Source organism: Diabrotica virgifera, chromosome 4, assembly GCF_917563875.1.
Source record: "Diabrotica virgifera virgifera chromosome 4, PGI_DIABVI_V3a".
NCBI lineage: Eukaryota > Metazoa > Arthropoda > Insecta > Coleoptera > Chrysomelidae > Diabrotica > Diabrotica virgifera.
The window spans coordinates 145,711,078-145,726,726 of NC_065446.1; the positions used below are offsets into that span (position 1 = coordinate 145,711,078).

The 15,649-nt window shown below is 30.6% G+C and overlaps 1 protein-coding gene and 1 long non-coding RNA gene across 7 annotated transcripts in view; one reads left to right on the plus strand and one right to left on the minus strand.

Moving 5' to 3' along the window:
• Positions 1–15,649, plus strand: part of LOC126883949 (phosphatidylinositol N-acetylglucosaminyltransferase subunit A) — a 299,258-nt gene that overhangs the window by 268,717 nt on the left and 14,892 nt on the right. The gene's annotated exons all lie outside the window — the stretch shown is intronic.
• Positions 10,860–13,383, minus strand: LOC126883951 (uncharacterized). 2 transcript variants are annotated; one of them, XR_007697778.1, is made up of 2 exons: positions 13,025–13,383; positions 10,860–11,741 (listed from the first exon to the last, which is right to left on the minus strand). It is a non-coding gene; the product is annotated as an uncharacterized LOC126883951 (long non-coding RNA). The 2 variants fall into 2 exon arrangements; XR_007697777.1 differs by having other exon boundaries at positions 13,015–13,383.

Consider the following 15,649-nt stretch of genomic DNA (forward strand, 5'->3'; position numbering starts at 1 on the left):
CTCTTGAGTTAATGAAATTTTGTTAGAATTTTTAAGTGCACTAATAGGCTGATGTGTGTTAGATTCATAATGTGGACTGAAAGCTATAGACTGTGAAGATTTCTGGCTTGTTGGCTGTCCATTGGGGAAGTTTAGACATTCTTCATGAGCTTTTTTGTCATAACCTTTTTGGATTATTCTTTTTTTAATTGGGTTGTTAGTCAAGGCTTGTTGGTAAGTTCTTTTAGTTGTATTGGCTGTAAAATGTTGGGTTCTTCTGTCTGAGGGTTCAGTATATACCTCTGGGTTATCTGCCAGTGTTTTGTTTCCCCGTATAAGTGGAAATTCAGCTTTATTAATATAGTACTCTCCTTTTACTTCATATTGCGTTTTCACTATTTCTTTTGCATCATAATATGTTATGTTTTCAAATGCCATAATTTCTTTTGATATTTTTTTGTCTATTATATTCCGGACACAATTTTGACGTAGACCTATGTTCTTGTTTACAGTAAAAGCACTTTGTAACGCATGTAAAATTTTGTGTTTCTTCCGAGTGCTTTTCCTCTCCACAGTTAAAGCATTTTTCTTTACTTTTGCAATTATTTCTCGTATGGCCAAAGCGAAGGCACTTGTAACATTGTGTTACTGGGGGTACATATACATTAACTAGTCTTTCTAGTCCATAAAATTGTATGGATCGCGCTAGTCTGACCCCTCTAAAGGTAAGGAGCACTGTAGCTGGCGGTTCATATGATACATTGTCTTTCTGAATAGCCTTCTGGTGAGACGTCTAGCATTTAGTATTTCTACACCCTGATATGCTTTGCAGCATTTCAGTAGCTCATCTTCTTTAATGTCTATATCTATCTGTCGTACAATGATTTTACACGTAACAAAGTTGTAGGGTATGAAAATTTTATAGCCCTTTTCTATAAGTGTCTTATTATCTACAAATCTGTTAGCAGATGTGGCATTGATGAATTCAATACATACCCTATTTAGACCTTTATTTTGAATCCCTTTTAGATCTGTTAAGCTCAAGTTAAAGATGTCCCTAGCTATTTTTATGTTGTTGACTTTACCAATGTTGAATCCCACTTTTTCAGTGGACTCCAAGTACACAAAAAATGGACCATTATCATACTGCGAGTATTTAATTGTTGGTGTTTTTGTCATATTGTCATTTAATGTCGTTGTACCGCCTTTATCAGGTGGAATGTCAGGGGGGAGGTCCCCCCGGTGTCACCCATAATAAGAAACTACAAGTCCAACAGTAGCAAAAATTCAATAAAATTAAACTTAAGTCAAAATCTGAATCAATCAAAAGCAAATACAAAATCGATCAAAAGCAAAAACAATAGTTGGAAACAATGCTCAACTTACCAGAGGCACGTGCACAACAACTTTTGTTAATTTTGGAGCAACTCGCGGCGAAAAGTCTTATCCCCGCGATAGTCACAGATTTGTCTATTTCAAATTTTCTTCCAAAAAATCAAACGTCAAACACAACAAAAATCACAAGAGATATTCACTGCGAAAAGAAGCCGAGGCTGTTCATCCCATCGGACCTCGACTTCCTATCAGCGATAAACAAAAAATTAACAAAAACTAACAACTGTTTTCAAATTAAATTAGGTTTGATAAGGTTTTTTCAGCAAAAATCAAAAACTGACAACTACTCGCGAATAAGTTATCTGACCGTTTATGTTCCTTATTTTGGGTAGTGTTCAAGTAAGTGACAAATGACAACTGATATGACTTTGACAAATATTGTATACAGTCACTACATAGTGAACTGTATATTACAAGAATTTAATATAAATTGAACACCGAACCCAAGCACAACGAAACAGTAGCACAATGTACGCCAGAGAATGAAATTGGAGTGATTAAGAAATATAAATTTTGTGATGGCTAGATTGGGTAATCCAGTTCACAGATTCAAACTTTTCAATTTTTTTTTTTAAATTTAGTTGTTAATTGGTGCCAATGTAGTGGACATGGAATGGATGTGAGAACTGGATACACTACATGATGTATGGTTGGTTGTATACTTTAAAAGATTCGTATTAAGTGGCAAATGTATTATAGAAAGAAGCACGAAATTAACGTATTAATTGGAATTGAATAATACTTAAAAATTAAAAATAAAAATTACTGAAATATGAAATATTATTGTACCACTGTTTAGTCAAACCTAAATCCGATGGGCAAAACAAATCAAAGTCTCAGACGTTATCTGAGATCAAATGACAAACAGCGAGGCCTACGAAAATATGTTATGTAGGTGAAATATTTAAATCTCAAAGAGGATAATATGGAAAATTTGGTTTGTGCCAGCAGTAAGACAATTGATCGCAAATAAGCATGTATGACAAGTTGCATGTCACTGATGATACAAGAAGTTTTAAATGTGGAATAAATTTGAAAATTGTGAAGAAATATGTAACCATTAATGTATATAGACTCAGTGCAGGAAGACTACACAGCCGAGCTGGGTCCCCTGCGAGGTGAAGCTGTAATAAAATTTTTAAAAATTTTAAATTTGGTACAATTCAAATTAATCTGAGTATTAAGACAATGAGAGTTTTCATTTGTTTCCCTTGTAATCTCCAAATCCTCTAACAAATCTAATTCCAAGTAGTTTTTCTTCCTACTGATATCATGTAGAATGGAGGAACCTGTATTGATATTGAAGTTATGTTTGCTAGACTGTAAGTGTTGACCGAAACTTGAAGAGTTTGGTCTTTTTAAATGTTCTGTTATTCTAGTAGATAACTTGCGAATGGTTCTACCTACATAGGAGGCATCACAATAATCACATCTTAATTTATATATACCACTCTTATCCAAGGTGTTCATCCTGTCTTTGGTGTTAATTAGAAAAGAGTCTAAAGTATTATGTGACTTGAAAGATATTTTGATGTTGTCAATTGTGGAGGTGAAGAGTTTTGATATTTTCTTGGAAATGTCACTAATGTAGGTGAAGGATAAAAACTTGGTGTTATTATTAGCATTGAGAGGAGTGGATGATTGAGAATAAGCTGCTTATGCTCGGCTGTGTAGTCTTCCTGCACTGAGTCTATATATGTAATGTTATAATGTAACACGTGGTAGGGTTCCTAGGTTAACTTTGGAGGATAGGTTATAATGAAACAACTTGTATCTATCGTGTCTAGATTCAGAATGGTTTTATTTCCGCTTCACTGTACTTGTCACTGTCACGTCACTCTTACAATATTACCAACTTGAGTGCGTTCCGAATACTACCTATTTACATACATCACATCCCCCTCTTTTTATAATGACAAAATAAACATAACTTTCTTTAACAAATCTTTAAATAAACATTTATAAATTTCCACAATTGTTTCATTCACCCTTTACCCCCTTTTATTTTATAATAAAATTACTTATAAATCTAGTCTATCAGGTTTTTTAACAATTCGACCTGAAGAGGTTTGTGGAGGTAAGTTTATTGGAGAGTGATGATCAGAATGGTTATCAGAGACACTTTCAAAATTTTGTGACTCACTAGTTTCAGATTCGTTATCTGAATGTTCATCGTCAGAAGTTGCAGGAATGCGAACTAAAAATTGTCTATTTCTTGCAATTTCTGACCCAGAATCTCTTAATTTAATCGAGTAGGTTTTATCTCTTAATTTATGTGTGATAAGACCTTCTCTCAATTTGTTTTTATCTTTAATATAAACTTTTTCATTATTTTTAAGCGATTTTAAATTTATTGTCCCTCTATCATAATAAGCTTTTTGACTGTTTTGTCTTTTCTGAAAATCGCTGATTACTATTTTAGAATTACATAATTTTGGTTTTAGAATTTTGTCAGTGGTGGGAATCTGAGTTCTAAGTACTCGTGACATTAAAAGTTGAGATGGTGATGGTAAATTTGAATCAATTGGTGTATTTCTAAGTTGTAGCAATGTTAAATATGTATCTTTACCATCTCTAAGATATTTTCTTAGCGCTTTTTTGTAGGTTTGAATATATCTTTCACTTAGACCATTAGATCTATGATTTTCTGGGCTTGACTTTATGCTTTTAAATTCCCATTCTTGACAAAATTTAACAAATTCATTGGCTGTGTATTGTGGTCCACCATCAGAGTAAAATATTTTTGGTATTCCATGACGAGCAAATATCGATTTTAAATGTGTAATTATAGTTGAACTGGTTGTATCGTTCAACAGACAAATTTCTGGATATTTACTGTAATAATCTACCACCATTAAATAACTTTTTTGACCTATGTGAAATATATCAGAGCCAACTTCCTCCCAGGGGAGTTCTGGGATATTGTGTGGAGTCAAAGGTTCTCTCTTTGCATTTTCAAATTGTGGGCAAATTGGACAACCTTTAACTTCATTCTCAATGTCAACTGTCATGGAAGGCCAATATAATGATTGTCTAGCTAACATTTTACATTTATTTATTCCTTGATGGCCATAGTGAATTCTTTTTAACATTTCTTTTCTCATTACATGAGGAATTATAATTTGACTATTCCTCATCAACAAACTATCAAAGAAGGTTATTTCATCTTTAATCTTAAAAAATGCTTTTAAATCTTTATGTACATTATTTAATTCTTTTGGCCAACCTTTTTTTATGAAAGTCTTTAGATCAATTAAAGTTTTGTCTTTGCTAGTCTCTTCTTTGATTTTTTGCAGTTGATTGTTTGAAACATTAATGTTTAATCTTACTAAACAAATTTGTGATTCTAGTTCAATATCTAAATCATTCTTTATTACAGGCAATTCCGAACAACATCTCGATAGCGTATCAGCTATATATAGTTCTTTACCTTTTTTATACATCAGATTATAGTCATACCTCTGCAATTTAAATAACATTCTTTGAAGTCGTGGTGGCGCATTCATTAAGGGTTTCTTTACTATGGATATCAATGGTTTGTGATCAGTTTCTATATCAAACTTGGAAGCATATATATAATTATGAAATTTCTCACATGCCACCAGAACTCCAAGAAGTTCTTTTTCAATTTGTGCATAATTTTGTTGTGTTAAAGTTAAAGCCTTTGATATGTAAGCTACTGGTTGACCTTTTTGTAAGAGTACAGCTCCTATTGAGTCTTTTGAACAGTCAACCGATATTAAACACTTTTCATTTATATCAAAATGTCTTAATACTGGGCTTTTTGAAATTATTTCCTTAATTTTACTAAAACATTCATCATGTTTATGTGACCAATGCCATTCTACATTTTCTTTAATTAATTCCCTAAGAGGTGCGGTTAAGTCTGACAAATTTTTTATGTGTTTAGACAAATACGTTATCATTCCTAATAATCTCTGTATGTCTTTTTTATTTTCTGGCTTTTTCATATCTTGAATGGCTTTAATTTTATCACTATCAACACTTTGACCATCTTTATTGTAATTAAATCCTAAAAATTTTACATTTTTTACACCAAAACTACATTTTTCATAATTAAATTTGACATTATTTATCCTAGCTCTTTCTAAAACTTGATATAAACATTTATCATGTTGTTGTTTTGATGAGCCATAAACAATTAAATCATCAATATATGTTTCTACACCCTCCATATTAAATATTTTACTGAATCTTTTGTGAAACACCTCACTTGCTGAACTAATGCCATAAGGCAGTCTTAAAAATTTATATCTACCATAGCAAGTGTTAAAAGTACATAATTTACTACTTTCTTCATCAAGCTTTATGCTCCAAAATGCTTTTGAGGCATCAAGCTTGCTGAAATAAACGTTACCTTTTAAATTTGCAGCTATTTCATCAATCGTAGGGAGTTGAAAGTGCTCTCTTTTGATAGCTTTATTCAAGTCTCTAGGATCTATACAAACTCTTATGGAATTACTTTTTGGTTTTCTTACCAAGACTATCGAGTTGACCCAATCTGTAGGTTCATCAATCTTCTCAATTATTCCATTTTTCTCCATTTCAGCTAATTCAAGTTTTAGTTTCTCCTTTAATTGTAGTGGAATCTTTTTTGGAGGATGTATAACTGGTTGTGCAGTTTCATTTAGCATGATTTTGTATGGCTAATCTAAGCAGCCTATACCTGAAAAAACTTCTTTAAATATTTTTTTCACATCAGAGTAATCATTTTTAAATGTAACTTCTCTAGAATTCAAATTATTTTCAATTTTTTCTATAGTATTGATTCTTTTTAAAATATTTAAAGCTTTACATGTAGGAAGACCTAATACCGTTGGTGAATTAATTTCTACCACATAAAACATTATGTTGTACATGTTATCTTTATACTTGCATTCTAAACTACATTTTCCAATGACCCTAAGTGTTTCATCCGAAAATGTCGTTAACCTGCAGTTTGTTTTCTGTAGTTCAACATTAACTTCTAGAGAATTTAACTTATTTATTGATATTACGTTTGCCATTGCCCCTGTATCTAATCTACAGCTTAATTTACGCTTGTTAACTTCAAAATTTATCATGAAATCATCATCAAAACTGCTATTTTTAGTATTTACCAAGCCTATAAACAAATCATCTGATTCTGAATCATCTACATCTACATACTTAATTTGTTTTTGAAAACATTTTTTTGCATAATGCCCTATTTTATTACATAAATTACACTTAGCTTTATATGCTTTGCATGGTTGGCCTCTGTGCTCCATTCCGCACCTACTGCACCCTGAACTGCTTCCAGATTTACCATTGAACTGGCCGTCTTGGGACTTTGAATGAGTTGGATTCACTCTTCTGTCTTCCCACTGTTTTCTATTTACATATTTCTTATTGAAGTTTCTTTTCTTTATGTAGTGCACCTCCTCTGACTTCATTTTTTCAGACTGGATTTTCGAACTTTCTATACTTTTACACAGATTGATTGCTTTTTCCAAGCTCATCTCATCTTCTTCTAATAGTCTCTGTCTCATCGTTTCATCTGCTACCCCACAAGTTATGCAAGTCTTAATCAGACTGTCCTCCAAATTCTCTAGCTCACAATTTTTTGCCTTGTTTATAATATCTGTTATAAATTTGTCTACTGACTCACCTTCTTCTTGTTTTCTGGTGAACAGGCAATACCTTGCATTTGACACGTTGCTTTTTGGCTTGAAATGTGCTTCAAATTTTTTTATTAACAGTTCTAACTTGTCTTTTTCTTCTGTTGAGAACTTAAACGTGTTATATATTTTGAACCCTTCGTCCCCTATTAACTGTAATAGCTGTGCACACTGGGTTATTTCAGGTTTCTTTGTTAATTCTGTAGCTTGTAAATAGTTTTTGAATCTTTGTATGAAGAATTTCCAATTTTCATACAAGTTACCTGACATTTGCATCGAGTTTATAGCTGCCTTGAATTCCATTGCACTTATATCTTTTCTTAACGTATTCGATCTAGTTCGGCACCATGTAATGTTATAATGTAACACGTGGTAGGGTTCCTAGGTTAACTTTGGAGGATAGGTTATAATGAAACAACTTGTATCTATCGTGTCTAGATTCAGAATGGTTTTATTTCCGCTTCACTGTACTTGTCACTGTCACGTCACTCTTACAATATTACCAACTTGAGTGCGTTCCGAATACTACCTATTTACATACATCACAATATACATTAATGGTTACATATTTCTTCACAATTTTTAAATTTATTCCACATTTAAAACTTCTTGTATCATCAGTGACATACAACTTGTCATACAGGCTTATTTGCGATCAATTGTCTTACTGCTGGCACAAACCAAATTTTCCATATTATCCTCTTTGAGATTTAAATATTTCACCTACATAACATATTTTCGTAGGCCTCGCTGTTTGTCATTTGATCTCAGATAACGTCTGACACTTTGATTTGTTTTGCCCATCGGATTCAGGTTTGACTAAACAGTGGTACAATAATATTTCATATTTCAATAATTTTTAAGTATTATTCAATTCCAATCAATACGTTAATTTTCTGCTTCTTTCTATAATACATTTGCCACTTAATACGAATCTTTTAAAGTATACAACCAACCGTACATCATGTAGTGTATCCAGTTCTCACATCCATTCCATGTCCACTACATTGGCACCAATTAACAACTAAATTTAAAAAAAAAAAGTTTGACAAGTTTGAATCTGTTAACTGGATTACACAATCTAACCATCACAAAATTTATATTTCTTAATCAGTCCAATTTCATTCTCTGGCTTACATTGTGCTTGGGTTCGGTGTTCAATTTATATTAAATTCTTTTTTTTTAACTATTTAGAATGGGAAATAAGCCACAATATTATTAAAAAATGATTTTTATTAACGTTTCGACGCCCAAATCGGGTGCCGTTGTCAAAATACAAAATACTGTTGATTATAATATATAATAGTATTTTGTATTTTGACAACGGCACCCGATTTGGGCGTCGAAACGTTAATAAAAATCATTTTTTAATAATATTGTGGCTTATTTCCCATTCTAAATAGTTAAAATTGTAAAAATGCCACAAGAAAATAGCTTCAGAACAACAATATTAAATTCTTGTAATATACAGTTCACTATGTAGTGACTGTATACAATATTTGTCCAAGTCATATCAGTTGTCATTTGTCACTTACTTGAACACTACCCAAAATAAGGAACTGTCATTGGGTGCGTTCAGCGGTGAGTGATCAATTTACGCTACTGATACATCGAATGAACTGCTCTTTATATTCCGCTACATTTTTGCTCCAATTTGTTTGTCAAATATTTTATTTAGTTGTCAAGAACTTAACCAAACTTTATTTTGTAATTTTGTCTGCTCTAAACTCTAAAGAAAAAAAAATTAATTACCATTCTGAAAACGCTCTGAATGAACATATTTTATTCAATCCATTGGGATTTTTTAAGATTTTAGTAAATTATACCTATTACATAGAAGTGGTTTTACTTCATGTTAGAATTTGTTTGGTATACAGCCAACCCAGGGAAATACCCCTTTTTAGTTTAATTAATTATCAGATATTTCAGATCGTCTAGCTACTGTTTTATTTTCTACCAGGTAACATTATATACAATAGATACCTTTATAAATCTGGTTCACTCAAAATAGGAACCAAAATTGTGCCAAAAGTATCTGTTTATTGCTTTTACGCATGCGTCATTTTATGCTACACTCAAAATATTACACTCAAAATGTGCTCCAAAAGATGACGACCGCTCCGCTACATTTTCGAATCGAATGAATCGAATTTCGATGTTCATTCGATGTAGCGCACAACGCAAAGGTCGTTCAGCGTGAAGGAGCGAGATGTGATCCTACCAGCGGTGGGATCACGATCGGTAGAATGGTAGAATGCTGACGTCACGTTGCCTAGCAACCGTCGATTATCGCCTGCAAGCGTAAATTTGGTATCACGATGAATAGAATGGTCGTTTCCAGTCGAATTTTATCCCCACCCTTGTAGAATAAAAATCCTCCTCAAACTACCACTTCTTAGCTGTAGAAAGGACGGTTAATCTCTTTCTTTCTCATGTTAATAAACAAAAACAGAACCAATATGGCAATATGACAGATATTTATTTTTCCCGCTTCCGTATTTTTTGTCTTGTTTATTGTTATTGTTTATGTTCACTAATATGTTTTACATAATATTTCAATCAACGGTTTTTCTCATAGACATGTAAAGAAAGTTTCTCGTGGTTTTTCATAGTGACTGTTTTGCAAAAATACAATTAGTTTTTATTTTGAGATAACTAATAGCAGGATAACGAAGCAACAAACCTAAATAACATGTTTGGCTTTCCTTTATTTGGAGACATCAACTTTATTTCTTCGTGATACTGGTACCTTAAACCTGTACAGAATAGAATTTTGTCTCAAAATAGATTGGTGAATGTATCTACTTACACTGTATGTTTCTTAGATGAATAAAACTTTTTTCTACATAATTGTAGGTACATTTTGATTTTATATACTGTTTAACAACCCATACTTATAGTAAATATATAAACCTACCGCTAATAACCCTAGTGGTTGATGCAGATAAAAAAAGTTTGACCTTCACTGTGATTGTTTTTAATAAGTTATTTAAATTATTTGTAGTTTTTTTATAAAAATTTGTTTGAATTTAATCTTTTGATTAAAATGCTTATTCTTTTGCACATTATTTGTATTCTGAAAGCTTACCTATATAAAGATGTTTAATGCCTGGTTGCACCAACAGATCTTATTAAACTTTAGACGTGCCTTAAGCTCAGATTGCGAAATATATGTATGTGTGGCATCATTGAGTCTTAGATCAGTTTTCAGCTTGGCACAATGGATTATTTAATTTATTTAGATAAGAATCGAAAATTATGGTGCAATGTGAGTGAAACTTAAAGCGGCCATATCTATGAGCTGAGCTGAGTTTAAGATTTGTTGGTGCTACCAGGCATAAGTTTAGTTAATAAAAATATATGATTTACTATTTTATTGGGAAAAAGCCACAATTTAAGTGAAAAATGAAATTTATTGATGTTTTAACTTCCACTTCCGAAGCAGTTATCGAAATATAAAATATAAATTAATATAATCAATTTTAATTCAACTTATTAATGAGTACTAAAATATTAATTAAGATTTTGTATTTCAATAACGATTTCCGACTTGGAAGTTGAAACGTTAATAAATTTTATTTTTAACTAAATCGTGGAATATTTCACAATAAAATAGTATATTGCATACGATATCACAAAGAAGCAGCTTCAGAACAATATAAAAATATATGTAAATTAACTACAGAGGACAGTCTGACTTTTACAAAATTAACCTTAATTTTTGTGAAATATTTTTTCTCAAAAAATGCATTGTTTCTGCAGAAAAACCTCAGAATCCTCTTACTATTATCATTATAATTTTCAGGTTGAAATAAAAATCAATAATGGGTAAAACATAAACTTTATTTAAACTGAAGAAAACATAAAAACAAATATAATCCATGAACATTATAAAAATAACATAAAGACAAATCTTCATAACAAAGTTGTAGTACTTCTCTATTACATCCAAAACATTTTCTTTCATAGGACTGAAAAAGCACACAGTATTGTCTTAACATTGTTTCATACCAAGACTAAAATAAGAACAAAGAATAAATCACAAATAAACCACAAATTTATGTAAATTGAAAAATAATGCAATTTTACTCTCTATGGCCAGTTTTACCAACAACAAATAAATCAGTGAATAGTTTGATAATTTAAAATTAAATTGACAAATTTTCTTTATATAGATATTTAAAGTGAGATTAACTCGTCAATTCATTTGAAGAGTAAATATTTATTTGATGAATAAATAAAATAAGTACTATTTGACGTTAGAGAAACATAGTTGTGTCAGTTTTATCAGTTGAATAATTTTATTCATCGAATAAACTACTATTCATCTTTGGTGAAACTGGCCATTAGTCAATGAAGCTTTACAATTATTATTTCTAGTGCAAAAATAAGTAATAATATTAAACTACTTATAAAAATTATTATGAAACTTTAAATAAACATTTCTTTAAGATATTTGATCAATGTATCCATAAAACAAAAGTTTTATGTTCAAAATACTTCATAATAAGATATAAAGCTTCACCGTCCAGCAAAGATAACTAAGAAGTGAAAGTAATCTTTGCCAGAATAGAAATGGAAAATGCTTTGATCTCTATTTTAAACGATCTGCTGCAAAAAAGTTTTACATTTGAGTTTCTCCACATCATGTGTTGCACCTCCCCATCTAGCATCGATGTTTAAAATTTTTAAGTCTGGATCACACACCTAAAAGATTGTAATTTTTTACTTATTCTTTATTTTGTTAGTCAAAGTTTTTTCAACACAAATATCAACAAATACTACAAATTTTTGTGATATTTGCAATATAATATATTATGTGATAATACATTATTTTTATAAATTGATTATTGGCAGCATATAGTACATAATATAATATTACAAGTAAGTAGTGTTATATAACGAGTGTTACAATTTCTACATTTTTAGAAAGATAACTTTTCTATTAAGATAGTTATGTTCCCGTTCCGTTGGAGCAATTATAGCAACATGTGTGCAAACTATGGCCCCTACACAGCCAGGAAAGTTAAACTTCTGCATAAATTTTCTTTTAAAATTCTCTTTTTGAACGAATGTAGTAGGAAAGATAATCGACTCTTCACTTAGATGTTCAATTGTTAAATTTGTTACATCATTTAAACGGTTGCTAACAGTATTTTAGGCAATTGATATAGTAGTTATATATAGGCATAAAGTGAAACGTACGCCGATGTGTTTAGTATATTAGTATACAAAATGTATATACACATCAACGTTCATTTCACTTTATGTTTTGACTTAATTTGTTTGAAAATGAATCGCTACACGTGGGAAAAGTTATAGCGGACGAAAAATAACTGATAGCTCTGACCGACTACTCTTTGATAGGAACTTATTGCATAAAAATAAGTGAGGTAAAAATTTACAGTGAAGACTCAACACTGCTTGGATGAACGGATTATCACATATTATGAGGTATAAGCCTCTCAAAAAAATAGTTCACCATGTCTGTTGTTAATATAAATAAATCTACAAACTCCTAAAGTAAATGCATCACTTTCCCTTCTCATTATTGTCCTCTATATTATACCTATTTATTTCGTTTCTTAATTGCTCATTTCTTTGTATATGAGCAGGAAGCATCTAAAAGTCGAACTATATCAGTATTTAATATAAACATCAAAATATATTAATAATAATTAATAATTAAATAGTTCACTATGTCTGTTGTTGATATAAATAGATCTACAAACTCCTAAAGTAAATGCATCACTTTCCCTTCTCATTATTCTCCTCTATATTATACCTATTTATTTCATTTCTAAATTGCTCATTTCTTTGTATATGACCAAGTATCCGAGCAGGAAGCATCTGAACGTCGAACTATATCGGTATTTAATATAAACATCAAAATATATTAATAATAATGATATGAACCTACAACTTATTAATGTGTTATTTTTCCTTTACAGTAACAGGAATTTATAGAAAAAATACCTACATAAAAATACCTTAATATAACAATGTTCTCTAGTCACAGGTAAAATTTAAAAATTTAGTGATTTCTAATAAAATAGTTCCAAACAACCCAAGACAAAAATATACAAATTGAAAATAATCACAAATTATAATCTTTCTTTAGGTTAGCTTTTTGAATACAACCACCACAAAATAAAGACAACCACACGTCAAACAGCAATATTTTTAAGAAGAAGAAGCGATATTTTTAACATGGCTAGTAGAATATCCGAACATTGCCGAGCACCGATTCTACTTTCCCAAGCGTGTTAACGTGATACCAAAATTGTCGATTGTAGAATTATTTTTGTGACGTCAGCATTCTACCATTCTACTGATCGTGATCCCACCACTGATCACGTTATGCTCATTCGCCGCTGAACGCCACCATTCATTACTCGCGGGTGCTCGCGGTTAGAGAAAACATATTACTTTAGCTGGCGAGCTTCTAGACAATTGACAGTCTAGTCAGGATTTGGCGGGCAATATTGGAAAAGCATATTTAAAATACATATATTATTTAAGACAGTAAATAAACGATCTAATTCCTTTGTTCAGTTATTTATATAAATGAAATTCAAAATATACTTTACCCAATACCTAATTGTAAAGCATTAGCAATATTTTAAATAAAAAACATCAATAATATGTATTAGTTATATCACAATGGGAATGTAGCAATTTTACAGCATTGTTTTGAATATCTTTTTTTTATTATTCCATTTATTAAAATACATAATACCAATATACAAAAAATACATTAAAAAACCAAGAGCCGTAGCTATGCTGGTTTTGTGGTAACATAATAAACATAAATATAATAATAACAGATTACATAACAAAAAACTTTTTAGACTATTTTACACTGAAGGTTAAGTTTTCCTATATAAATTCATTTAAGAATTGTATTAAATTAAATGATTAAATTATTATTTATTATTAAATTATTATAGGGACAAGGAGAAGAGGTAGACCAAGAAAAAGGCAAAGAAAAAGAAGATGGCACGAAAAGTTTCAAGAAGATATAGGATCGATGGAAATTACAGACTGGAAAGAGAAAGCGAAAAACAGGATACAGTGGAGAAACATAGTGCAACAATTTTTACATAGACATTAAATCAAATTATATAACAAATATAAGACATTAGTACATATTGTCATTTGTATTATGTAAAATTGTCATTGTTAAGTTGTACAGCCCTAGGCCTCCAAGGCCTGTAGAGCAGGTTAAATAAATAAATAAATTATTATAGAATTATATTCAATAGGGAACTTGCACTAAAAAATTTGTTTGCATAAAATTGTTAATTTATGTTTTAAAATGTTATATTCAAAATATTACGTCTTAACAATGAATAGTGTACCTACAACATCTGATCAAAGTTCCGCGCCTAAAATTTCCGTTTCAAACAACTTCAAAAGCGAGAGCTGGGGTCTGACGTCTTTAATAGAAGGTTTGTCCCAGGTGTTTAAATCCCAGGTTTAAACTGCTAAGAGACAGGTGGGTGGCAGCTTTAACATTGAATTTAAGCGAAAACAATATTTATTTGTCAAATAAACATTTCTTTCTGTTTCCTGACAGAACTAAAATGTATTTTGAATTAAATGAATTGCATAAATTCTTTTTGTCTCAATTAATTTAATCCAAAATTAATTTTTTGGACACCCTATATAAATAATTATTTTAAAGTTTATATTACTGAATAGAGAATTAAATAACCTTTCAAATGAGCTATCACACAACCCCTACTCTCATTTAAAAAATCATCGATTACGTCATCACGCCTAGACGGATGACGTCACTAGTACGATATATAAACAAAAAGTCATAATTTAAAAACAAAAATCGACCTGTTTCAGGATTTCTTTCCAAATTCGCCCATTCTCGAGATAATGAATTTATTCCAACTCAAACGTCCTCACTGTATTTTGAATTTCTCTATAAAATAATTAACCATAGGAAAGTTATAAATTACAGTAAAATAACCATATAAAAGTTATATCATTACCACATTAAAGAACAGTCCAAAGGAAAATAGAAATATTCCACATAATAAAAATTTTCTTAAGTGATTGTTTTCAGTTAATAAGAGAAAACCTAAAAGGGAAAATAATTGTTTAAACAAACCTTTTGTTAGAGAAATTCAAAATACTGGTGTAAAAGTCCCCAATAACTATAACCTATAACATAGGTATCGTATACATAATATTAACAATGTTTTTTTATTTAAAATATTGCAAATACTATATATAATTAGATTAATAAATATATTTTGAATTTCATTTATATAGATAATCGACCAAGCGAAGTGAGGTCTTTCATTTATTACTATGTTAAACTTAATGATATGGTATTAAGTGTATAATATATGCTTTTCAAATTGCCGCCAAACCCAGAGACTGACTGTCAATTGTCTAGAAGCTCGCCAGCATAATATTAGTGTTCTCTAGCCGCAAGTTCATTCATTGTTCTCACATTTTATTGCCAAGATGTAGTACCCGGCAAATTTTGACTAATTTTTAATCTGTTTGTCCTTCGTCCAGTGTGTGTTTAATGTTATTTTATAAGTCTTTGAATTACCTAATTTCTTGCCGTACAAATGCTATCTACATTTTGC